The sequence below is a fragment of the Macaca fascicularis genome, chromosome 9, assembly GCF_037993035.2.
Source record: "Macaca fascicularis isolate 582-1 chromosome 9, T2T-MFA8v1.1".
Classification (NCBI taxonomy): domain Eukaryota; kingdom Metazoa; phylum Chordata; class Mammalia; order Primates; family Cercopithecidae; genus Macaca; species Macaca fascicularis.
The window spans coordinates 48,716,142-48,742,476 of NC_088383.1; positions in this window are offsets into that span (position 1 = coordinate 48,716,142).

Sequence of the window (26,335 nt, forward strand, 5' to 3'; positions counted from 1 at the left end):
GGAAGCCCATGGAGGACTATGGTAAAAAAGGGAATATCCTCAGATGAAAACTGGAAAGAAGCTTTGTGAGAAACTGCTTAGTGTTCTCTTACTTCATCTCATAGAGTGACAGCTTTACCATAAAGAAGCCGTTCGCTAAGCCTGTTCCTGTGGAATTTCAAAGTGATATTTTGAAGCCCATAGAGGGCTGTGGTGAAAAACAAAATATCCTCAGAGTAAAACTGCAAAGAATTTTTCTGAGAAACTGCTTTGTGATGTGTGACTTCCACCCACAGAACTGCAGCTGATTTTCGTGGATCTGTTTGCTAGCCTTATTTCTGTGCAATCTGAGAACGGATATTTCTGATCCTTTTTGAAGAATATAGTTCTAAAAGAAATATCCTTGGATAACAAAGAGAAAGAAGCTTTCCGAGAAACTTCTTTGTGTTTTGTGAAATCATCTCACAGAGTAACAGCTTTCCCCTCAAGAAGCCTTTCGCTAAGACTGCTTTCCTTGAATATGCAAAGTGATATTTTGAAGCCCTTGGTGGGCTATGGTGAAAAAGGAAAAATCCTCAGATGGAAACTGGAAAGAAACTTTCTGAGAAACTGCTTTGTGTTCTGTGAAATCATCTCACAGAGTTACAGCTTTCCCCTCAAGAAGCCTTTCGCTAAGACTGTTCTTGTGGAATTTGCAAAGTGATATTTGGAAGCCCATGGATGGCTATGGTGAAAAAGGAAATATCCTCATGGAAACAGGAAAGAAGCTTTCTGAGAAACTGCTTATTGTTCTGTTAATTCATCTCATAGAGTTACAGCTGTATTTCGTGGATCTGTTTGGTAGCCTTATTTCTGTGGAATCTGAGAACGTATATTTCGGATCCCTTAGAAGACTATAGGGCCAATGGTAATATCCTCCGATAACAGAGAGAAAGAAGGTTTCTGAGAAACTTCTTTGTGTTCTGGGAAATCATCTCAGAGTTACAGCCTTCCCCTCAAGAAGCCTTTCGCTAAGTCTGTTCTTGTGGAATATGCAAAGTGATATTTTGAAGCCCATGGTGGGCTATGTTGAAAAAGGAAATGTCCTCAGATGAAAACTGGAAAGAAGCTTTCTGAGAAACTGTTTTGTGTTCTGTTAATTCATCTCACAGAGTTTCAGCTTTCCCCTCAAGAAGACATTCACTAAGCCTGTTCTTGTGGAATTTGCAAAGTGATATTTGGAAGTTCAGAGAGGGCTATGGTGAAAAAGAAGATATCCTCAGAGTAAAACTGGAAAGAAGTTTTCTGAGAAACTGCTTTGTGATGTGTGACTTCCACTCACAGAGTTACAGCTGTATTTCGTGGATCTGTTTGCTAGCCTTATTTCTGTGGAATCTGAGAACGGATATTTCGGATCCCTTAGAATACTATAGGGCCAATGGTAATATCCGCTAATAACAAAGAGAAAGAAGCTTTCTGAGAAACTCCTTTGTGTTCTGTGAAATAATCTCAAAGAGTTACAGCTTTGCCCTCAAGAACCCTTTCGCTAAGACTGTTCTTGTGCAATTTGCAAAGTAATATTTGGAAGCCCATGGAGGGCTATGCTGATAAACTAACTATAATAAGATGAAAACTGGAAAGAAGCTTTGTGAAAATCTGCTAGGTGTTCTGTTAATTCATCTCACAGAATTACAGCTTTCCCCTCAAGAAGTCGTTCGCTGAGACTGTTTTTGTGGAATTTGCAAGTGATATTTGGAAACCCATGGAGGGCTATGGTGAAAAAGGAAATATCCTCCGATGCATAATGGAAAGAAGCTTTCTCAGAAACTGCTTAGTGTTCTGTTAATTGGTCTCACAGTGTTACAGCTTTCCCCTCAAGAAGTCGATCGCTAAGCCTGTTCTTGTGGAGTTTGCAAAGTGATATTTGGAAGCACTTAGATGGCTATGATGAAAAAGGAAATATCCTCAGATGAAAACTTCAAAGAAGATTTCTGAGAAACTGCTTAGTGTTCTGTTAATTCATCTCTCAGAGTTACAGCTTTCCCCTCAAGAAGCCATTCTCTAAGCCCATTCTTGTGGAATTTGCAAAGTGATATTTGGAATCCCATAGAGGGCTATGGTTAAAAAGAAAATATCCTCAGAGAAAAACTGGAAAGAAGCTTTCTGAAAAACTGCTTTGAGATGTGTGACTTCCACTCTCAGAGTTACAGCTGTATTTCGTGGATCTGTTTGCTAGACTTATTTCTGTGGAATCTGAGAACGGATATTTCAGATCCCTTTGAATACTATAGGTCCAAAGGAAATATCCTCCCATAACAAAAAGGAAGAAGGTTTCTGAGCAATTCCTTTGTGTTCTGTGAGATCATCTCACAGAGTTACAGCTCTCTCCTCAAGAAGCCTTTCAATACGACGGTTTTTGTGGAATTTGCAAAGTGATACTTGCAAGAACATGGAGGGCTATGGAGAAAAAGGGAACATCCTCAGATGAAAACTGGAAAGAAGCTATCTGAGTAACTGCTTAGAGTTCTGTTAATTCTTCTCACAGAGTTACAGCTTTTCCATCAAGAAGCCGTTCGATAAGCCTGTTCTAGTGGAATTTGCAAAGTGATATTTGGAAGCCCATAGAGGGCTATGGTGAAAAAGAAAATATCCTCAGAGAAAAATTGGAAAGAAGCTTTCTGAGAAACTGCTTTGAGATGTGTGACTTCCACTCACAGAGTTACAGCTGTATTTCGTGGATCTGTTTGCTAGCCTTATTTCTGTGGAATCTGAGAACGGATATTTCAGTTCACTTTGAAGTCTATAGGGGCAAAGGAAATATCCTCCCATAACAAAGAGAAAGAATCTTTCTGAGAAACTCCTTTGTGTTCTGTGAAATCACCTCACAGAGTTACAGCTTTCCCCTCAAGAAGCCTTTCGCTAAGACTGTTTTTGTGGAATTTGCAAAGTGATACTTGGAAGCCCATGGAGGGCTATGCTGAAAAAGGAAATATCCTCCGATGAATAATGGAAAGAAGCTTTCTCAGAAACTGCTTAGTGTTCGGTTAATTGGTCTCACAGTGTTACAGCTTTCCCCTCAAGAGGTCGTTCGCTAAGCCTCTTCTTGTGGAGTTTGCAAAGTGATATTTGGAAGCACTTAGATGGCTATGGTGAAAAAGGAAATATCCTCAGATGAAAACTTCAAAGAAGATTTCTGAGAAACTGCTTAGTGTTCTGTTAATTTATCTCACAGAGTTACAGCTTTCCCCTTAAGAAGCCGCTCTCTAAGGCTATTCTTGTGGAATTTGCAAAGTGATATTTGGAAGCCCATAGAGGGCTATGGTGAAAAAGAATATATCCTCAGAGGAAAACTGGAAAGAAGCTTTCTGAGAAACTGCTTTGAGATGTGTGACTTCCACTCTCAGAGTTACAGCTGTATTTCGTGGATCTGTTTGCTAGCCTTATTTTTGTGGAATCTGTGAACGGATATTTCAGATCCCTTTGAATACTATAGGTCCAAAGGAAATATCCTCCCATAACAAAAAGAAAGAAGGTTTCTGAGAAACTCCTTTGTGTTCTGTGAGATCATCTCACAGAGTTACAGCTTTCCCCTGAAGAAGCCTTTCGCTAAGAGTGTTCTTGTGGAATTTGCAAAGTGATATTTGGAAGCCCATGGAGGGCTAAGGTGAAAAAGGAAATATCCTCAGAATGCATACTGGAAAGAAGCTTTCTGAGAAACAGCTTAGTGTTGTGTTAATTCATCTCACAGATTTACAGCGTTCCCCTCAAAGAGTCGTTCGCTAAGCCTGTTCTTGTGGAATTTGTCAAGTGATATTTGGAAGCCCATTGAGGGCTATATTGAAAAAGTATATATCAGATGAGTAGATTGCAAAAATTTTCTCCCATTCTGTAGGTTGCCTGTTCACTCTGATGGTAGTTTCTTTTCCTGTGCAGAAGCTCTTTAGTTTAATGAGATCCCATTTGTCAATTTTGGCTTTTGCTGCCGTTGCTTTTGGTGTTTTAGACATGAAGTCTTTGCCCATGCCTATGTCCTGAATGGTACTACCTAGGTTTTCCTCTAGGATTTTTATGGTATTAGGTCTAACATTTAAGTCTCTAATCCATCTTGAATTAATTTTCGTATAAGGAGTAAGGAAAGGATCCAGTTTCAGCTTTCTACTTATGGCTAGCCAATTTTCCCAACACCATTTATTAAATAGGGAATCCTTTCCCCATTTCTTGTTTCTCTCAGATTTGTCAAAGATCAAATGGCTGTCGATGTGTGGTATTATTTCTGAGGACTCTGTTCTGTTCCATTGGTCTATATCTCTGTTTTGGTACCAGTACCATGCTGTTTTGGTTACTGTAGCCTTGTAGTATAGTTTGAAGTCAGGTAGCGTGATGCCTCCAGCTTTGTTCTTTTGACTTAGGATTGTCTTGGAGATGCAGGCTCTTTTTTGGTTCATCTGACAAAGGGCTAATATCCAGAACCTACAAAGAACTCAAACAAATTTACAAGAAAAAAACAAACAACCCCATCAAAAAGTGGGCAAAGGATATGAACAGACATTTCTCAAAAGAAGACATTCATACTGCCAACAGACACATGAAAAAATGCTCATCATCACTGGCCATCAGAGAAATGCAAATCAAAACCACAATGAGATACCATCTCACACCAGTTAGAATGGCAATCATTAAAAAGTCAGGAAACAACAGGTGCTGGAGAGGATGTGGAGAAATAGGAACACTTTTACACTGTTGGTGGGATTGTAAACTAGTTCAACCATTATGGAAAACAGTATGGCGATTCCTCAAGGATCTAGAACTAGATGTACCATATTACCCAGCCATCCCATTACTGGGTATATACCCAAAGGATTATAAATTATGCTGCTATAAAGACACATGCACACGTTTGTTTATTGCAGCACTATTCACAATAGCAAAGACTTGGAATCAACCCAAATGTCCATCAGTGACAGATTGGATTAAGAAAATGTGGCACATATACACCATGGAATACTATGCAGCCATAAAAAAGGATGAGTTTGAGTCCTTTGTAGGGACTTGGATGCAGCTGGAATCCATCATTCTTAGCAAACTATCACAAGAACAGAAAACCAAACACTGCATGTTCTCACTCATAGGTGGGAACTGAACAATGAGATCACTCGGACTCAGGAAGGGGAACATCACACACCGGGGCCTATCATGGGGAGGGGGGAGGGAGGAGGGGGGAGGGATTGCATTGGGAGTTATACCTGATGTAAATGACGAGTTGATGGGTGCAGCACAGCAACATGGCACAAGTATACATATGTAACAAACCTGCACGTTATGCACGTGTACCCTACAACTTGAAGTATAATAATAATCAATAAATTTAAAAAAAAAAGAAAAAGAAAAAGTATATATCCTCAGAGAAAAACTGGAAGACCCTTTCTGAGAAACTGCTTAGTGTTCTGTTAATTCATCTCACAGAATTTCAGCTTTCCCCTCAAGAAGCCTTTCGCTAAGTCAGTTCTTGAAGAATTTGCAAAGTGATATTTGGAAACCCATAGAGGGCTATGGCGAAAAAAAAAATATCCTCAGAGAAAAACTGGAAAGAAGCTTTCTGAGAAACTGTTTTGTGATGTGTGACGTCCACTCAAAGAGTAACAGTTATATTTCGTGGATCTGCTAGCTTTATTTCTATGGAATCTGAGAATGGATATTTCGGAACCCTTTGAAGACTATAGGGTGAAAGGAAATATCCTTCGATAACAAAGAGAAAAAAGATTCCTGAGAAACTCGTTTGTGTTCTGTGAAATCATCTCACAGAGTTACAGCTTTCCCCTTAAGAAGCCTTTCGCTAAGACTCTTCTTGTGGAATTTGCAAAGTGATATTGGGAAGCCCATGGAGGGCTATGGGGAAAAAGGAAATATCCTCACATGAAAAGTGGAAAGAAGCTTTCTGAGAAACTGCTTAGTGTTCTGTTAGTTTATCTCACAGGGTTACAGCTTTCCTCTCAAGAAGCCGTTAGCTAAGCCTGTTCTTGTGGAAATTGCAAAGTGATATTGCGAAGCCCATAGAGGGCTATGGTAAAAAAGGAAATATCCTCAGAGAAAACCTGCAAAGAAGCTTTCTAAGAAACTGCTTTGTGATGTGTGACTTCCCCTCACAGCATTACAGCTGTATTTCGTGGATCTGTTTCCTACCCTTATTTCTGTGGAATCTGAGAACGGATATTTCGGATATCTTTGAAGACTATAGGCCAATGGTAATAATCTTCGGTAACAAAGAGAAAGAAGCTTTCTGAGAAACTCCTTTGTGTTCTGTGAAATCATCTCACAGAATTACAGCCGTCCCCTCAAGAAGCCTTTCACTGAGACGGTTCTTGTGGAATTTGCAAAGTGATATTTGGAAGCCCATGGAGGGCTATGGTGAAAAAGGTAATATCCTCAGATGAAAACTGGAAATAAGCTTTCTGAGAAACTGCTTAGTGTTCTGTTAATTCATCTCACAGAGATACAGCTTTCCCCTCAAGAAGCCGTTCGCTAAGCCTGTTCCTGTGGAATTTGCAGAGTGATATTTGGAAGCCCATTGAGGGCTACGGTGAAAAAGAAAATATCCTCAGAGAAAAATTGGAAAGAAGATTTCTGAGAAACTGCTTTGTGATGTGTTACTTCTACTCACAGAGTTACAGCAGTATTTCGTGGATCTGTTTGCTAGCCTTGTTTCTGTGGAATCTGAGAACGGATATTTCGGATCCCTTTGAAGACTATAGGGCCAAAGGTAATATCCTCCCATAACAAAGAGGAAGAATCTTTCTGAGAAACTCCTTTGTGTTCTGTGAAATCATCTAAAAGACTAACAGGTTTCCCCTCAAGAAGCCTTTTGCTAAGACTGTTCTTGTGGAATTTGCAAAGTGATATTTGAAAGCCCTTGGAGAGCTATGGTGAAAAAGGAAATATCCTCAGATGAAAACTGGAAAGAAGCTTTCTGAGAAACTGCTTTGTGTTCTGTGAAATCATCTCACAGAGTTACAGCTATCCCCTCAAGAAGGCGTTCGCTAAGCCTGTTCCTGTGGAATTTGCAAAGTGATATTTGGAAGCCCTTTGATGGCTATGGTGAAAAAGAAAATATCCTCAGAGAAAAACTGGAAAGAAGATTTCTGAGAAACTGCTTCGTGATGTGTGACTTCCACGCACAGAGTTACAGCAGTATTTCGTGGGTCTGTTTGCGAGCCTTATTTCTGTGGAATCTGAGAACGATATTTCGGATTCCTTTGAAAACTATAGGGCCAAAGGAAATATCCTTCGATAACAAAGAGAAAGAAGTTTTCTGAGAAACTCCTTTGTGTTCTGTGATATCATCTCACAGAGTTAGAGCTTTCCCCTCAAGAAGCCTTTCGCGAAGACTGTTCTTGTTGAGTTTGCAAAGTAGTATTTTGAAGCCCATAGAAGGCTATGGTGAAAAAGGAAATATCCTCAGATGAAAACTGGAAAGAAGCTTTCTGAGAAACTGCTTAGTGTTCTGTTAATTCATCTCGCAGAATTACAGCTTTCCCCTCAAGAAGGTGTTAGCTAAGCCTGTTCTTGTTGAATTTGCAAAGTGATATTTGGAAACCCATAGAGGGCTATGGCGAAAAAAAAAATATCCTCAGAGAAAAACTGGAAAGAAGCTTTCTGAGAAACTGTTTTGTGATGTGTGACGTCCACTCAAAGAGTAACAGTTGTTTTTCGTGGATCTGTTTGCTAACTTTATTTCTGTGGAATCTGAGAATGGATACTTCGGAACCCTTTGAAGACTATAGGGCGAAAGGAAATATCCTTCAATAAAAAAGAGAAAGAAGCTTCCTGAGAAACTCGTTTGTGTTCTGTGAAATCATCTCACAGAGTTACAGCTTTCCCCTTAAGAAGCCTGTCGCTAAGACTCTTCTTGTGGAATTTGCAAAGTGATATTGGGAAGCCCATGGAGGGCTATGGGGAAAAAGGAAATATCCTCACATGAAAAGTGAAAAGAAGCTTTCTGAGAAACTGCTTAGTGTTCTGTTAGTTCATCTCACAGAGTTACAGCTTTCCTCTCAAGAAGCCGTAAGCTAAGCCTGTTCTTGTGGAAATTGCAAAGTGATATTGCGAAGCCCTTAGAGGGCTATGGTGAAAAAGAAAATATCCTCAGAGAAAAACTGCAAAGAAGCTTTCTAAGAAACTGCTTTGTGATGTGTGACTTCCCCTCACCGCGTTACAGCTGTATTTCGTGGATCTGTTTCCTAGCCTTATTTCTGTGGAATCTGAGAACGGATATTTCGGATCCCTTTGAAGACTATAGGCCAATGGTAATATCCTTTGATAACAAAGAGAAAGAAGCTTTCTGTGAAACTCCTTTGTGTTCTGTGAAATCGTCTCACAGAGTTACAGCTTTCCCCTGAAGAAGCCTTTCGCTAAGACTATTCTTGTTTAATTTGCAAAGTAGTATTTGGAAGACCTTGTAGGGGTATGGTGAAAAAGGAAGTGTTCTCAGATGAAAAATGTAAAGAACCTTTCTGAGAAACAGCTTAGTGTTCTCTTAATTCATCTCACAGTGTTACAGCTGTCCCCTAAAGGAAATGTTCTCAAATTAAAAATGTAAAGAAGCTTTCTGAGAAACAGATTAGTGTTCTCTTAATAAATCTCACAGTGTTACAGCTTTCCCCTCAAGAAGCCGTCCTCCATGAATGTTCTTGTGGAATTTGCAAAGTGATATTTGGAAGCCCGTAGAGGCCTTGGAAAAAAAGAAAATATCCTCAGAGAAAAACTGGAAAGAATCTTTCTGAGAAACTGCTTTGTGATGTGTGACTTCCATTCACAGAGTTACAGCTGTATTTCATGGATTTTTGTGCTAGCCTTATTTCTGTGGAATCTGAGAACGGATATTTCGGATCCCTTTGAAGACTATAGGGCCAAAGGAAATATCCTCCGATAACAAAGAGAAAGAAGCTTTCTGAGAAACTGCTTTGTGGTCTGTGAAATCATCGCACAGAGTTACAGCTTTCCCCTCAAGAAGGCTTTCGCTAAGACTGTTCTTGTGGAATTTGCAAAGTGATATTTGGAAGCCCATGGAGGGCTATGGTGAAAAAGGAAATATCGTCAGAGAAAAACTGGAAAGAAGCTTTCTGAGAAACTGTTTTGTGATGTATGACTTCCACTCAAAGAGTTACAGTTGTATTTCGTGGATCTGTTTGCTAGCTTTATTTCTGTGGAATCTGAGAATGGATATTTCGGATCCCTTTGAAGACTATAGGGCCAAAGGAAATATCCTTCGATAACAAAGAGAAAGAAGCTTTCTGAGAAACTTCTTTGTGTTCTGTGAAATCATCTCAGAGTTTCAGCTTTCCCCTCAGGAAGCCTTTCGCTAAGACTGCTTTTGTTGAATATGCAAAGTGATATTTTGAAGCCCATGGTGGGCTATGGTGAAAAAGGAAAAATTCTCAGATGGAAACTGGAAAGAAATTTACTGAGAGACTGCTTTGTGTTCTGTTAATTCAGAGTAACAGCTTTCCCCCCAAGAAAACGTTGGCTAAGCCTGTTCTTCTGGAATTTGCAAAGTGAATATTCGAAGTTCAGAGAGGGCTACGGTGAAAAAGAGGATATCCTCACAGAAAAACTGGAAAGAAGTTTTCAGAGAAACTGCTTTGTGATGTGAGACTTCCACTCACAGGGTTACAGCTGTATTTCGTGGATCTGTTTGCTGGCCTTATTTCTGGGGAATCTGAGAACGGATATTTCGTATGCCTTTGAAGACTATAGGGCCAAAGGAAATATCCTCCGATAACAAAGAGAAGGAAGCTTCTGAGAAACTCCTTTGTGTTCTGTGAAATCATCTCACAGAGTTACAGCTTTCCCCTCAAGAAGCCTTTCGCTAAGACTGTTCTTGTGGAATTTGCAAAGGGATATTTGGAAGCCCATGGAGGGCTACGGTCTAAAAGGAAATATCCTCAGATGAAAACTGGAAAGAAGCTTTCTGAGAAACTGGTTAGTGTTCTGTTAATTCATCTCACAGAGTTACAGCTTTCTCCTCAAAAAGCCTTTCGCTAAGCCTGTTCTTGTGGAATTTGCAAAGTGATATTTGGAAGTCCATAGAGTGCTATGGTGAAAAAAAATTACCCTCAGAGAAAATCTGGAAAGAAGCTTTCTGAGAAACTTTTTTGTGATATTTGACTTCCACTTACAGAGTTACATCTGTATTTGGTGGATCTGTTGGCTAGCCTTATTTCTGTGGAATCTGAGAACGGATATTTCAGATCCCTTTGAAGACTATAGGGCCAAAGGAAATATCCTTCGATAAGAAAGAGAAAGAAGCTTTCTGAGAAACTTCTTTGTATTCTGTGAAATCATCTCACAGAGTTACTTCTTTTCCGTCAAGAAGCCTTTCGCTAAGACTGTTCTTCTTGAATTTGCAAAGTGATATTTGGAAGCCCATGGAGGGCTATGGTGAAAAAGGAAATATCCTCAGATGAATAACGGAAAGAAGCTTTCTGAGGAACTGCTTAGTGTTCTGTTAATTCATCTCACAGAGTTATAGCTTTCCCCTCAAGAAGTCGTTCGCTAAGCCTGTTCCTGTGGAATATGCAAAGTGATATTTGGAAGCCCTTAGATGGCTATGGTGAAAAAGGAAATAACTCAGATGAAAATTGGAAAGAAGCTTTCTGAGAAACTGATTAGTGTTCTGTTAATTCTTCTCACAAAGTTAAAGCTTTCCCTTCAAAAATCCGTTCGCTAAACCCATTCTTGTGGAATTTGCAAAGTGATATTTGGAAGCCCAGAGAGGGCTATGGTGAAAAACAAAATACCCTCAGAGAAAAACTAGAAAAAAGCTTTCTGAGAAACTGTTTTGTGATTTGTGACTTCCACTCACAGAGTTTCAGCTCTATTTCGTGGATCTGTTTGCTAGCCTTATTTCTGCGGAATCTGAGAACGGATATTTCGGATCCCTCTGAAGACTACACGGAAAAAGGAAATATCCTCCGATAACAAAGAGGAAGAAACTTTCTGAAAAACTCCTTGGTGTTCTGTGAAATCATCTCACAGAGTTACAGCTTCCTCTCAAGAACCCTTTCGCTAAGATTGTTCTTGTGGAATTTTCAAAGTAATATTTGGAAGCCCATGGAGCGCTATTGTGAAAAAGGAAATATCCTCAGATGAAAAATGTAAAGAAGCTTTCTGAGAAACTGCTTAGTGTTCTCTTAATTCATCTCACAGTGTTTCAGCTTTCCCTTCAAGAAGCCGCTCGCTAAGACTGTTCTTGTGGAATTTGGAAAGTGATATTTGGAAGCCCATGGAGGGCTATGGTGAAAAAGAAAATATCCTCAGAAAAAACTGGAAAGAAGCTTTCTGAGAAACTGCTTTGTGATGTGTGACTTCCACTCACAGAGTTAAAGCTGTATTTCATGGATATGTTTGCTAGTCTTATTTCTGTGGAATCTGAGAACGGATATTTCGGATCCCTTTGAAGACTAAGGGGCCAAAGGAAATATCCTCCGATAACAAACAGAATGAAGCTTTCGGAGAAACTCCTTCGTGTTCTGTGAAATCATCTCACAGAGTTACAGCTTTCCCCTCAAGAAGCCTTTCGCTAACACTGTTCTTGTGGAATTTGCAAAGTGGTATTTTGAAGCAGATGGTGGGCTATCGTGAAAAAGAAATTGTCTTCAGATAGAAACTGGAAAGCAGCTTTCTGAGAAACTGCTTTGTGTTCTCTTAATTCATCTCACAGAGTTACAGCTTTCCCCTCAAGAAGCCGTTCGCTGAGAATGTTCTTGTGGAATTTGAAAAGCGATATTTGGAAGCCCATAGAGGTCTATGGTGAAAAATAAAATATCCTCCGAGAAAAACTGGAAAGAGGCTTTCTGAGAAACTGTTTTGTGATGTGTGACTTCGACTCACAGTGTTACAGCTGTATTTCATTGATCTGTTTGCTAGCCTTATTTCTGTGGAATCTGAGAACGGATATTTTGGATCCCTTTGAAGACTATAGGGCCAAAGGAAATATCCTCCAATAACAAAGAGAAAGAAGCTTTCGGAGAAACTCCTTTGTGTTCTATGAAATCATCTCACAGAGGTACAGCTTTCCCCTCAAGAAGCCTTTCGCTAAGACTGTTCTTGTGGAATTTGCAAAGTGATATTTGGAAGCCCATGGAGGGCTATGGTGAAAAAGGAAATATCCTCATGAAAACTGGAAAGAAGCTTTCTGAGAAACTGCTTATTGTTCTGTTAATTCATCTCACAGAATTACAGCTTTCCCCTCAAGAAGCCGTTCGATAAGCGTGTTCTTGTGGAATTTGCAAAGTGATATTTGGAAGTCCATACACGGCTATGTTGAAAAAGAAAATATCCTCAGAGTAAAACTGGAGAGAAGCTATCTGAGAAACTGCTTTGTGATGTGTGACTTCCACTCACGGAGTTACAGCTGTATTTCGTGGATCAGTTTGCTAGCCTTCTTTCTGTCGAATCTGAGAACGGATATTTTTGATCCCTTTGAAGACTATAGGGTCAAAGGAAATATCCTGCGATAACAAAGAGAAAGAAGCATTCAGAGTAACTCCTTTGTGTTCTGTGAAATCATCTCACAGAGTTACAGCTTTCTCTCAAGAATCCTTTCGCTAAGTCTGTTCTTGTGGAATTTGCAAAGTGATATTTGGAAGCCCATGGAGGACTACGGTAAAAAAGGGAATATTCTCAGATGAAAACTGGAAAGAAGCTTTGTGAGAAACTGCTTAGTGTTCTCTTACTTCATCAAACACAGTAACATTTTTCCCCTAAAGAAGCCGTTCTCTAAGCCTGTTCCTGTGGAATTTCAAAGTGATATTTGGAAGCCCATTGAGAGCTATTGTGAAAAAGAAAATATCCTCAGAGAAAAACTGGAAAGAAGCTTTTTGAGAAACTCCTTTGTGATGTGTGGCTTCCACTCACAGAGTTACAGCTGTATTTCGTGGATCTGTTTGCTAGCCTTATTTCTGTGGAATCTGAGAACGGATAATTCGGATCCCTTTGAAGACCATAGGTCCGAAGGGAATATCCTCCCATAACAAAGAGAAAGAAGTTTTCGGAGAATCTCCTTTGTGTTCTCTTAAATCATCTCACAGAGTTACAGCTTACCCCTCAAGAAGCCTTTTTCTAAGACTGTTCTTGTGGAATTTGCAAAGTGATATTTGGAAACCCATGGAGGGATATGGTGAAAAAGGAAAAATCCTCAGATGAAAACTGGAAAGAAGCTTTCTGAGAAACTGCTTTGTGTTCTGTTAATTCATCTCACAGAGTTACAGCTTTCCCCTCAAGAAGCCGTTCGCTAAGAGTGTTCTTGTGGAATTTGGAAAGTGATATTTGGAAGCCCATGGAGGGCTATGGTGAAAAAGAAAATATCCTCAGAGAAAAACCGGGAAGACGCTTTCTGAGAATCTGCTTTGTGATCTGTGACTTCCACTCACAGAAATACAGCTGTATTTCGTGGTGCTGTTTGCTAGCCTTATTTCTGTGGATTCTGAGAATGGATATTTCGGATCCCTTGGAAGACTAGAGGGCCAAAGGAAGCATCCTCCGATAACAAAGAGAAAGAAGCTTTCTGAGAAACTTCTTCGTGTTTTGTGAAATCGTCTCACAGAGTTACAGCTTTCCCCTCAAGAAGCCTTTCGCTAACACTGTTCTTGTGGAATTTGCAAAGTGGTATTGTGAAGCCCTTGGAGGGCTATGGTGAAAAAGAAAATGTCTTCAGATGAAAACTGGGAAGAAGCTTTCTGAGAAACTGCTTAGTGTTCTCTTAATTCATCTCACAGTGTTACAGCTTTCCCCTCAAGAAGCCGTTCGCTAAGAATGTTCTTGTGGAATTTGCAAAGCGATATTTGGAATCAAATAGAGGTCTATGGTGAAAAATAAAATATCCTCAGAGAAAAACTGGAAAGAAGCTTTGTGAGAAACTGCTTTGTGATGTGTGACTTCCACTCACAGTGTTACAGCTGTATTTCATGGATCTGTTTGCTAGCCTTATTTCTGTGGAATCTGAGAATGGATATTTCGGATCCCTTTGAAGACTATAGGGCCAAAGGAAATAACCTCCAATAACAAAGAGAAAGAAGCTTTCGGAGAAACTCCTTTGTGTTCTATGAAATCATCTCACAGAGTTACAGCTTTCCCCTCAAGAAGCCTTTCGTTAAGACTGTTCTTGTGGAATTTGCAAAGTGATATTTGTAAGCCCATGGAGCACTATGGTAAAAAAGGGAATATCCTGAGATGAAAACTGGAAAGAAGCTTTGTGAGAAACTGCTTAGTGTTCTCTTACTTCATCTCATAGACTTACAGCTTTACCATCAAGAAGCCGTTCGCTAAAGCTGTTCCTGTGGAATTTCAAAGTGATATTTTGAAGCCCATAGAGGGCTGTGGTGAAAAACAAAATATCCTCAGAGTAAAACTGCAAAGAATTTTTCTGAGAAACTGCTTTGTGATGTGTGACTTCCACTCACAGAGCTGCAGCTGATTTTGTGGGTCTGTTTGCTAGCCTTATTTCTGTGGAATCTGAGAACGGATATTTCGGATCCCTTTGAAGACTATAGGGCCAAAGGAAATATCCTTGGATAACAAAGAGAAAGAAGCTTTCCGAGAAACTTCTTTGTGTTTTGTGAAATCATCTCACAGAGTAACAGCTTTCCCCTCAAGAAGCCTTTCGCTAAGACTGTTCTTGTGGAATTTGCAAAGTGGTATTTGGAAGACCTTATAGGGCTATGGTGAAAAAGGAAATGTCCTCAGATGAAAAATGTAAAGAAGCTTTATGAGATACTGATTAGTGTTCTCTTAATTCATCTCACAGTGTTACAGCTTTCCACTCAAGAAGCCGTTCGCTAAGAATGTTCTTGTGGAATTTGCAAAGTGACATTTTGAAGCCCATAGAGGGCTATGGTGAAAAAGAAAATATCCTCAGAGAAAAACTGGAAAGAAGTTTTCTGAGAAACTGATTTGTGATGTGTGACTTCTACTCACAGAGTTACAGCTGTATTTCATGGATCTGTTTCCTAGCCTTATTTCTGTGGAATCTAAGAACGGATATTTCGGATCCCTTTGAAGACTATAGGGCCAAAGGAATTATCCTCTGATAACAAAGAGAAAGAAGCTTTCTGAGAAACTCCTTTGTGTTCTGTGAAATCATCTCACAGAGTTACAGCTTTCCCCTCAAGAAGCCTTTCGCTAAGACTGTTCTTGTGGAATTTGCAAAGGGATATTTGGAAGCCCATGGAGGGCTACGGTCTAAAAGGAAATATCCTCAGATGAAAACTGGAAAGATGCTTTCTGAGAAACTGGTTAGTGTTCTGTTAATTCATCTCACAGAGTTACAGCTTTCTCCTCAAAAAGCCTTTCGCTAAGCCTGTTCTTGTGGAATTTGCAAAGTGATATTTGGAAGTCCATAGAGGGCTATGGTGAAAAAAAATTACCCTCAGAGAAAATCTGGAAAGAAACTTACTGAGAAACTTTTTTGTGATATTTGACTTCCACTTAAAGAGTTACATCTGTATTTGGTGGATCTGTTGGCTAGCCTTATTTCTGTGGAATCTGAGAACAGATATTTCAGATCCCTTTGAAGACTATAGGGCCAAAGGAAATATCCTTCGATAAGAAAGAGAAAGAAGCTTTCTGAGAAACTTCTTTGTATTCTGTGAAATCATCTCACAGAGTTACTTCTTTTCCGTCAAGAAGCCTTTCGCTAAGACTGTTCTTCTTGAATTTGCAAAGTGATATTTGGAAGCCCATGGAGGGCTATGGTGAAAAAGGAAATATCCTCAGATGCATAACGGAAAGAAGCTTTCTGAGAAACTGCTTAGTGTTCTGTTTATTCATCTCACAGAGTTATAGCTTTCCCCTCAAGAAGTCGTTCGCTAAGCCTGTTCCTGTGGAATATGCAAAGTGATATTTGGAAGCCCTTAGATGGCTATGGTGAAAAAGGAAATAACTCAGATGAAAATTGGAAAGAAGCTTTCTGAGAAACTGATTAGTGTTCTCTTAATTCATCTCACAGTGTTACAGCTTTCCACTCAAGAAGCCGTTCGCTAAGAATGTTCTTGTGGAATTTGCAAAGTGACATTTTGAAGCCCATAGAGGTCTATGGTGAAAAAGAAAATATCCTCAGAGAAAAACTGGAAAGAAGTTTTCTGAGAAACTGATTTGTGATGTGTGACTTCTACTCACAGAGTTACAGCTGTATTTCATGGATCTGTTTGCTAGCCTTATTTCTCTGGAATCTGAGAACGGATATTTCGGATCCCTTTGAAGACTATAGGGCCAAAGGAAATATCCTCCAATAACAAAGAGAAAGAAGCTTTCGGAGAAACTCCTTTGTGTTCTATGAAATCATCCGAGAGAGTTACAGCTTTCCCCTCAAGAAGCCTTTCGCTACGACTGTTTTTGTGGAATTTGCAAAATGATATTTGGAAGCCCATGGAGGGCTATGGTGAAAAAAGAAATATCCTCAGGGAAAAACTGGAAGGAAGCTTTCTGAGAAACTGCTTATTGTTCTGTTAATTCATCTCACAGAGTTATAGCTGTATTTCGTGGATCTGTTTGCTAGCCTTATTTCTGTGCAATCTGAGAACGGATATTTCGGATCCCTTTGAAGACTATAGGGCCAATGATAATATCCTCCGATAACAGAGAGAAAGAAGCTTTCTGAGAAACTTCTTTGTGTTCTGGGAAATCATCTCAGAGTTACACCCTTCCCCTCAAGAAGCCTTTCGCTAAGTCTGTTCTTGTGGAATATGCAAAGTGATATTTGGAAGCCCATGGTGGGCTATGTTGAAAAAGGAAATGTCCTCAGATGAAAACTGGAAAGAAGTTTTCTGAGAAACTGCTTTATGTTCTGTTAATTCATCTCACAGAGTTTCAGCTTTCCCCTCAAGAAGACGTTCGCTAAGCCTGTTCTTGTGGAATTTGCAAAGTGATATTTGGAAGTTCAGAGAGGGCTATGTTGAAAAAGAAGATATCCTCAGAGAAAAACTGGTAAGAAGTTTTCTGAGAAACTGCTTTGTGATGTGTGACTTCCACTCACAGAGTTACAGCTGTATTTCGTGGATCTGTTTGCTAGCCTTATTTCTGTGGAATCTGAGAACGGATATTTCAGATCCCTTTGAAGACTATAGGGACAAAGGAAATATCCTCCCATAACAAAGAGAAAGAGGCTTTCTGAGAAACTCCTTTGTGTTCTGTGAAATCATCTCACAGAGTTACAGCTTTGCCCTCAAGAACCCTTTCGCTAAGACTGTTCTTGTGGAATTTGCAAAGTAATATTTGGAAGCCCATGGAGGGCTATGCTGAAAAAGGAAATATCCTGAGATGAAAACTGGAAAGAAGTTTTGTGAAAAACGGCTAGGTGTTCTGTTAATTCATCTCACAGAGTTACAGCTCTCCCCTAAGAAGCCTTTCGCTAAGCCTGTTCTTGTGGAATTTGCAAAGTGATATTTGGAAGCCCCAGAGGGCTCTGGTGAAAAAGAAAATATCCTCAGAGAAAAATTGGAAAGAAGCTTTCTGAGAAACTGCTTTGTGATGTGTGACTTCCTCTCACAGAGTAACAGCTGTATTTCGTGGATCTGTTTGCTAGCCTTATTTCTGTGGAATCTGAGAACGGATATTTCAGATCCCTTTGAAGACTATAGGGCCAAAGGAAATATCCTCTCATAACAAAGAGAAAGAAGCTTTCTGAGAAACTCCTTTGTGTTCTGTGAAATCATCTCACAGAGTTACAGCTTTCCCCTCAAGAAGCCTTTCGCTGAGACTGTTTTTGTGGAATTTGCAAAGTGATATTTGGAAACCCATGGAGGGCTATGGTGAAAAAGGAAATATCCTCAGATGAAAACTGGAAAGAAGCTTTCTCCGAAACTGGTTAGTGTTCTGTTAATTGGTCTCACAATGTTACATCTTTTCCCCTCAAGAAGTCGTTCGCTAAGCCAGTTCTTGTGGAGTTTGCAAAGTGATATTTGGAAGCCCATAGAGGGCTATGGTGAAAAAGAAAATATCTTCAGAGAAAAACTGGAAAGAAGCTTTCTGAGAAACTGCTTTGAGATGTGTGACTTCCACTCTCAGAATTACAGCTGTATTTCGTGGATCTGTTTGCTAGCCTTATTTCTGTGGAATCTGAAAACGGATATTTCAGATCCCTTTGAATACTATAGGTCCAAAGGAAATATCCTCCCATAACAAAAAGGAAGAAAGTTTCTGAGAAATTCCTTTGTATTCTGTGAGATCATCTCACAGAGATACAGCTTTCTCCTCAAGAAGCCTTTCAATAAGACGGTTTTTGTGTAATTTGCAAAGTGATACTTGCAAGCCCATGGAATGCTATGGAGAAAAAGGGAATATCCTCAGATGAAAACTGGAAAGAAGCTATCTGAGAAACTGCTTAGTGTTCTGTTAATTCATCTCACAGAGTTACAGCTTTTCCATCAAGAAGCCGTTCGATAAGCCTGTTCTAGTGGAATTTGCAAAGTGATATTTGGAAGCCCCTAGAGGGCTATGGTGAAAAAGAAAATATCCTCAGTGAAAAACTGGAAAGAAGCTTTCTGAGAAACTGCTTTGTGATGTGTGACTTCCACTCACAGAGTTACAGCTGTATTTCGTGGATCTGTTTGCTAGCCTTATTTCTGTGGAATCTGAGAACGGATATTTCAGATCACTTTGAAGACTATAGGGCCAAAGGAAATATCCTCCCGTAACAAAGAGAAAGAATCTTTCTGAGAAACTCCTTTGTGTTCTGTGAAATCATCTCACAGAGTTACAGCTTTCCCCTGAAGAAGCCTTTCGCTAAGACTGTTTTTGTGGAATTTGCAAAGCGATATTTGGAAAACCGTGGAGGGCTATGGTGAAAAAGGAAATATCCTCCGATGAATAATGGAAAGAAGCTTTCTCAGAAACTGCTTAGTGTTCGGTTAATTGGTCTCACAATGTTACAGCTTTCCCCTCAAGAGGTCGTTCGCTAAGCCTCTTCTTGTGGAGTTTGCAAAGGGATATTTCAAGCACTTAGCTGGCTATGGTGAAAAAGGAAATATCCTCAGATGAAAACTTCAAAGAAGATTTCTGAGAAACTGCTTAGTGTTCTGTTAATTTATCTCACAGAGTTACAGCTTTCCCCGCAAGAAGCCGTTCGCTAAGCCTGTTCTTGTGGAATTCGCAAAGTGATATTTGGAAGCCCATAGAGGGTTATGGTGAAAAGGAAAATATCCTCAGAGAAAAACTGGAAAGAAGCGTTCTGAGAAACTGCTTTGTAATGTGTGCCTTCCACTCAAAGAGTTACATCTGTATTTCGTGGATCTGTTTGCTAGCCTTATTTCTGTGGAATCTGTGAACGGATATTTCAGATCCCTTTGAATACTATAGGTCCAAAGGAAATATCCTCCCATAACAAAAAGAAAGAAGTTTTCTGAGAAACTCCTTTGTGTTCTCTGAGATCATCTCACAGAGTTACAGCTTTCTCCTGAAGAAGCCTTTCGCTAAGAGTGTTCTTGTGGAATTTGTAAAGTGATATTTGGAAGCCCATGGAGGGCTAAGGTGAAAAAGGAAATATCCTCAGATGAAAACTGGAATGAAGATATCTGAGAAACTGCTTAGTGTTCTGTTAATTCATCTCACAGAGTTACAACTTTCCCCTAAAGAAGCCGTTTGCTAAGCCTGTTCTTGTTGGAATATGCAAAGTGATATTTGGAAGCCCATAGAGGGCTATGGTAAAAAGAAATTATCCTCAGAGAAAAACTGGAAAGAAGCTTTCTGAGAAACTTCTTTGTGATGTGTGACTTCCACTCACAGAGTTACAGCTGTATTTCGTGGATCTGTTTGCTAACCTTATCTCTGTAGAATCTGAGAATGGATATTTCAGATCCCTTTGAAGACTATAGGGCCAAGTGAAATATCCTACGATAACAAAGAGAAAGAAGCTTTCTGAGAAACTCCTTTGTGTTCTGTGAAACCATCTCCCAGAGTTACAGATTTCCCCTCAAGAAGTCTGTCGCTGAGACTGTTCTTGTGTAATTTGCAAAGTGATATTTAGAAGCCCATGGAGGGCCAAGGTGACAAAGGAAATATCCTCAGAATGCAAACTGGAAAGACGCTTTCTGAGAAACAGCTTAGTGTTGTGTTAATTCATCTCACAGATTTACAGCGTTCCCCTCAAAGAGTCGTTCGCCAAGCCTGTTCCTGTGGAATTTGTCAACTGATATTTGGAAGCCCTTAGAGGGCTATATTGAAAAAGTATATATCCTCAGAGAAAAACTGGAAAGACGCTTTCTGAGAAACTGCTTTGTGATGTGTGACTTCCACTCACTGAGTTACAGCTGTATTTCTTGGATCTGTTTGCTAGTCTTATTTCTGTGGAATCTGAGAACGGATATTTCAGATCCTTATGAAGACTATAAGGACAAAGCAAATATCCTCTGATAACAAAGAGAAAGAAGCTTTCTGAGAAACTCCTTTGTGTTCTGTGAAATCATCTCACAGAGTTACAGCTTTGCCCTCAAGAATCATTTCACTAAGAGAGTTCTTGTTGTATTTGTAAAGTGATATTTGAAGCCCATGGAGGGCTATGGTGAAAAAAGAAATATCCTCAGATGAAAACTCGAAAGAAGCTTTCTGAGAAACTGCTTAGTGTTCTGTTAATTCATCTCTCAGAGTTATACCTTTCCCCTCAAGAAGCCGTTTGCTAAGCCTGTTCTTGTGGAAAATGAAAAGAGATATTTGGAAGCACCTTGAAGGCTATGGTGAAAAGGAAAATATCCTTAGAGAAAAATTGGAAAGAAGCTTTCTGAGAAACAGCTTTGTGATGTGTGAGTTCCACTCTCAGAGTTACAGCTGTATTTCGGGGATCTGTTTGCTAGCCTTATTTCTGTGGAATCTGAGAACGGTATTTCGGATCCATTTGAAGACTACAGAGCCAAAGGAAATAACCTCCGATAACAAAGAGAAAGAAGCTTTCTGAGAAACTCCTTTCTGTTCTGTGAAATCATCTCACAGAGTTACAGCTTTTCCCTCAAGAAGCCTTTCGCTAAGACTGCTCTTGAGGAATTTGCAAAGTGATATTTAGAAGCCCATTGAGGAATATTGTGTAAAAAGAAATATCCTCAATTGAAAACTGTAAAGAAGCTTTCGGAGAAACTGCTTAGTGTTCTGTTAATTCATCTCGCAGAGTTACAGCTTTCCCCACAAAGAGTCGTTCGCTAAGCCTGTTCTTGTGGAATTTGCAAAGTGATATTTGGAAGTCCCTAGAGGGCTATGGTGAAAAGGAAAATATCCTCAGAGAAAAACTGGAAAGAAGCTTTCTGAGAAAATGCTTTGTGATGTGTGACTTCCACTCACAGAGTTACAGCTGTATTTCGTGGATGTGTTTGCTAGCTTTATTTCTGTGGAGTCTGAGAACTGATATTTCGGATCCCTTTGAACACTATAGGGCCAAAGGAAATATCCTCTGATAACAAAGAGAAAGAAGCTTTCTGAGAAACTTCTTTGTGTTCTGTGAAATCATCTCACAGAGTTACAGCTTTCCCCTCAAGAAGCCATTTGCTAAGCCTTTTCTTGTTGAATTTGCAAAGTTTAATTTGGAAGCCCATAGAGGGCTGTGGTGAAAAAGAAAATATCCTCAGAGGAAAACTGGAAAGAAGCTTTCTGAGAAACTGCTTTGTGATGTGTGACTTCTACTAACAGAGTTCCAGCTGAATTTCGTGGATCTCTTTGCTAGGTTATTTCTGTGGAATCTGAGAACGGATACTTCTTATCCCTTTGAAGACTATAGGGCCAAAGGAAATATCCTCCGACAACAAACAGAAAGAAACTTTCTGAGAAACTTCTTTGTGTTCTGTGAAATCTTTTCACGGAGGTACAGCTTTCCCCTCAAGAAGCCTTTCACTAAGACTGTTCTTGTGGAATTTGAAAAGTGATATTTGGAAGCCCATGGAGGGGTTGGTGAAAAAGGAAATATCCTCAGATGAAAACAGGAAAGAAGGTTTCCTAGAAACTGCTTAGTGTTCTGTTAATTCATCTCACAGAGTTACAGCTTTCCCCTCAAGAAGCCGTTCACTAAGCCTGTTCTTGTGGAATTTGCAAAGTGATATTTGGAAGCCCATAAAGGGCAATGGTGAAAAAGAAAATATCCTCAAAGAATAACTGGAAAGAAACTTTCTGAGAAAATGCTTTGTGATATGTGACTTCCACTCACAGAGTTACAGCTGTATTTCCTGGATCTGTTTGCTAGGCTTAATTCTGTGGAATCTGAGAACGGATATTTCGGATACATCTGAAGACTATAGGGCCAAAGGAAATATGCTCGGATAACAAAGAGAAAGAAGCTTTCTGAGAAACTCCTTTGTGTTCTGTGAAATCATCTCAGAGAGTAAAAGCCTTCCCTTCAAGAAGCCTCTCGCTAAGACTGTTCTTGTGCAATTTGCAAGGTGATATTTGGAAGCCCATGAAGGGCTATGGTGCAAAAGGAACTATCCTCAAATGAAAACTGGAAAGAAGCTTTTTGAGAAACTGCTCAGTGTTCTGTTAATTCATCTCACAGAGTTACAGTTTTCCACTCAAGAAGCCATTCGCTAAGCCTGTTCTTGTGGAATTTCAAAGTGATATTTGGAAGCCCATTGAGAGCTATTGTGAAAAAGAAAATATCCTCAGAGAAAAACTGGAAAGAAGCTTTCTGAGAAACTGCTTTGTGATGTGTGACTTTCACTCACAGAATTACATCTGTATTTCATGGGTCTGTTAGCTAGCCTTATTTCTGTGGAATCTGAGAACGGATATTTCCTTTGAAGGCACTAGGGCCAAAGGAATTATCCTCCGATAAGAAAGAAGCTTTCTGAGAAACTCCTTTGTGTTCTGTGAAATCATGTCACAGAGTTACAGCTTGCCCCTCAAGAAGCCTTTCGCTAAGACTGTTCTTGTGGAATTTGTAAAGTGATATTTGGAAGTCAATAGAGGGCTATGCTGAAAAAGAAAATATCCTCAGAGAAAAACTGGAAAGAAGCTTTCTGAGAAACTGCTTTGTGATGTGTGACTTCCACTCACAGAGTTAGAGCTCTTTTCCGTGGATCTGTTTTCTAGCCTTATTTCTGTGGAATCAGAGAACTGATATTTCGGATCCCTTTCTATACTATAGGGCCAAAGGAAATATCCTACGATAACAAAGAGAGAGAAGCTTTCTGAGAAACTCCTTTCTGTTCTGTGAAATCATCTCACGGAGTTACAGACTTCCCCTCAAGAAGCCTCTCGCTAAGACTGTTCTTGTGGAATTTGCAAAGTGATATTTGGAAGCCCATGGAGGGCTATGGTGAAAAAGAAAATATCCTCAGATGAAAACTGGAAGGAAGCTTTTTGGGAAACTGCTCAGTGTTCTGTTAATTCATCTCACAGAGTTACAGCTTTCCTCTCAAGAAGCCGTTCGCTAAGCCTGTTCTTTTGGAATTTGCAAAGTGATATTTGGAAGCCCTTAGAGGGCTGTGTTGACAAAGAAAATATCCTCAGAGAAAAACTGGAAAGAAGATTTCTGAGAAACTGCTTTGTGATGTGTGACTTCCACTCACAGAATTACAGCTGTATTTCGTGGATCTGTTTGCTAGCCTTATTTCTGTGGAATCTGAGAACGGATATTTCGGACCACTTTAAAGACTATAGGGCGAAGGAAATATCCTCCGATAACAAAGAGAAAGAAGCTTTCTGAGAAACTTCTTCGTGTTCTGTAAAATCATTTACAGATTTACAGCTTTCCCCTCAAGAAGCCTTTTGCTAAGCCTGTTCTTGTGGAATTTGCAAAGTGATATTTCGAAGCCCATAGAGGGCTATGGTGAAAAAGAACATATCCTCAGAGAAAAAAGGAAAGAAGCTTTCTGAGGAACTTCTTTGTGATGTGTGACTTCCACTCAGAGAGTTACAGCTTTCCCATGAAGAAGCCTTTCGCTAAGCCTGTTTTTCTGGAATATGCAAAGTGATATTTGATAGACCAAAGAGGGCTGTGGTGAAAAAGAAAATATCCTCAGAGAAAAACTGGTAAGAAACTTTCTGAGAAACTGCTTTGTGATGTGTGTCTTCCACGCACAGAGTTACAGCTGTGTTTCGTGGATCTGTTTGCTAGCTTTATTTCTTTGGAATCTGAGAACAGATATTTCGGATCCCTCTGCAGACTATAGGGCCAAAGAAAATATCCTCCGATAACAAAGAGAAAGAATCTTTCTGAGAAACTCCTTTGTGTTCTGTGAAATCATCTCACAGACTTACAGCTCTCCCCTCAAGAAGCCTTTCGCTAAGACTGTTCTTGTGGAATTTGCAAAGTGGTATTTGGAAGCCCATGGAGGGCTCGTTGTAAAAGGAAATATCCTCTCAAGAAAACTGGAAAGCAGCTTTCTGAGAAACTGCTTAGTGTTCTCTTGATTCATCTCAGAGATTTAAAGCTTTCCCCTCAAGAAGGCGTTCACTAAGCCTGTTCTTGTGGAATTTGTTAAGGGTTATTTGGAACCCCTAGATGGCTAAGGTGAAAAAGAAAATATCCTCAGAGAAAATCTGGAAAAAGCTTTCTCAGAAACTGCTTTGTGATGAGTGACTTCCACTCACACAGTTACAGCTGTATTTCGTGGATCTGTTTGCTAGCCTTATTTCTGTGGAATCTGAGAACGGATATTTCGGATCCCTTTGAAGACTATAGGACCAAAGGAAATATCCTCTGATAACAAAGAGAAAAAAGCTTTCTGAGAAACTCCTTTGTGTTCTGTGAAATCATCTCACACAGTTACAGCCTTCCCCTCAAGAAGCCTTTCACTAAGACTGTTCTTGTGGAAATTTCAGAATGGTGTTTAGTAAACCATGGAGTTCTATGTTGAAAAAGGAAATATCCTCAGATGAAAATTGGAAAGAAGCTTTCTGAGAAACTGTTTAGTGTTCTTTTAATTCATCTCACAGAGTTACAGCTTTCCCCTCAAGAAGCCGCTCGCTAAGCCTGTTCCTGTGGAATTCGCAATGTGATATTTGGAAGCCCATAGTGGGCTATCGTGAAAAACAAAATACCCTTAGAGAAAAATTCAGAGAAAAATACCCTCAGAGAAAAAATTCCACAAGAACAGTCTTAGTGAAAGGCTTCTTGAAGGATAAGCTGTTACTGTGTGAAATGAATTCACAGATCACAAAGAAGTTTCTCAGAAAGCGTCTTTCTCTTTTTTATCAGAGGATATTTCCTTTGGCCCTATACCTCTCAATGGGATCCGAAATATTAGTTCTCAGATTCCACAGATATAAGGCTACCAAACGGCTCCACGAAATTCAGCTGTAACTCAATGATTGGAAGTCACATATCACAAAGCAGTTTCTCATGAAGTTTCCTTCCAGTTTTTATGTGAGGATATTTTCTTTTTCACCATGGGGCTCCATGGGTTTCAAAATATCACTTTGCAAATTCCACAAGAACAGTCTTAGTGAACGGTTTCTTGAGGGAAATATGTAACTCTGTGAGATGAATTAACAGTACACTAAGCAGTTTCTCAGAAAGCTTCTTTCCAGATTTTATCTCAGGATATTTCCTTTTTCACCATAGCCCTCCATGGGCTTCCAAATATCACTTTGCAAATTCCACAAATACAGGCTTAGCGAAAGGCTTCTTGAGTTGAAAGCTGTAACTCTGTGAGATGATTTCACAGAACACAAAGTAGTTTCTCAGAAAGCCTCTTTCTCTTTGTCATCGGAGGATATTTCCTTTGGCACCATAGTCTTCAAAGGCATTCTAAATATCAGTTCTCAGATTCCACAGAAATAAGGCTAGCAAACAGATCCACGAAATACAGTTGTAACTCTGTGAGTGGAAGTCACCCATTACAAAGCAGTTTCTCAGAAAGCTTTTTTCCAGTTTTTCTCTGAGGATATTTTCTTTTTCACCATAGCCCTCTATGGTCTTCCAAATATCCCTTTTCATATTCCACAAGAACAGGCTTAGCGAACGGCTTCTTGAGGAGAAAGCTGTAACTCTGTGAGATGAATTAAGAGAACACAAAGCAGTTAATAAAAAAGCTTCTTTCCAGTTTTTATCTGAGGATGTTTTCTCATTCACCATATCCCTTCATGGGCTTCAAGTATCTCTTTGCAAATTCCACAGGACAGTTTTACCGAAAGGCTTATTGAGAGTAAAGCTGTAACTCTGTGAGATGAATTAACAGAACAGAAAGCGGTTTCTCAGAAAGCTTCTTTCAAGATTTCATCTGAGGATATTTTGTTTTCACCGTAGCTCTCCATGGGCCTCCAAATATCACTTTGCAAATTCCACAAGAACAGTCTTACCGAAAGGCTTCCTGAGGGAAAAGCTGTAACTCTGTGAGATGCATTCACGGATCACAAAGCAGTTTCTCCGAAAGCTTCTTTCTCATTTTTATCGGAGGATATTTTCTTTGGC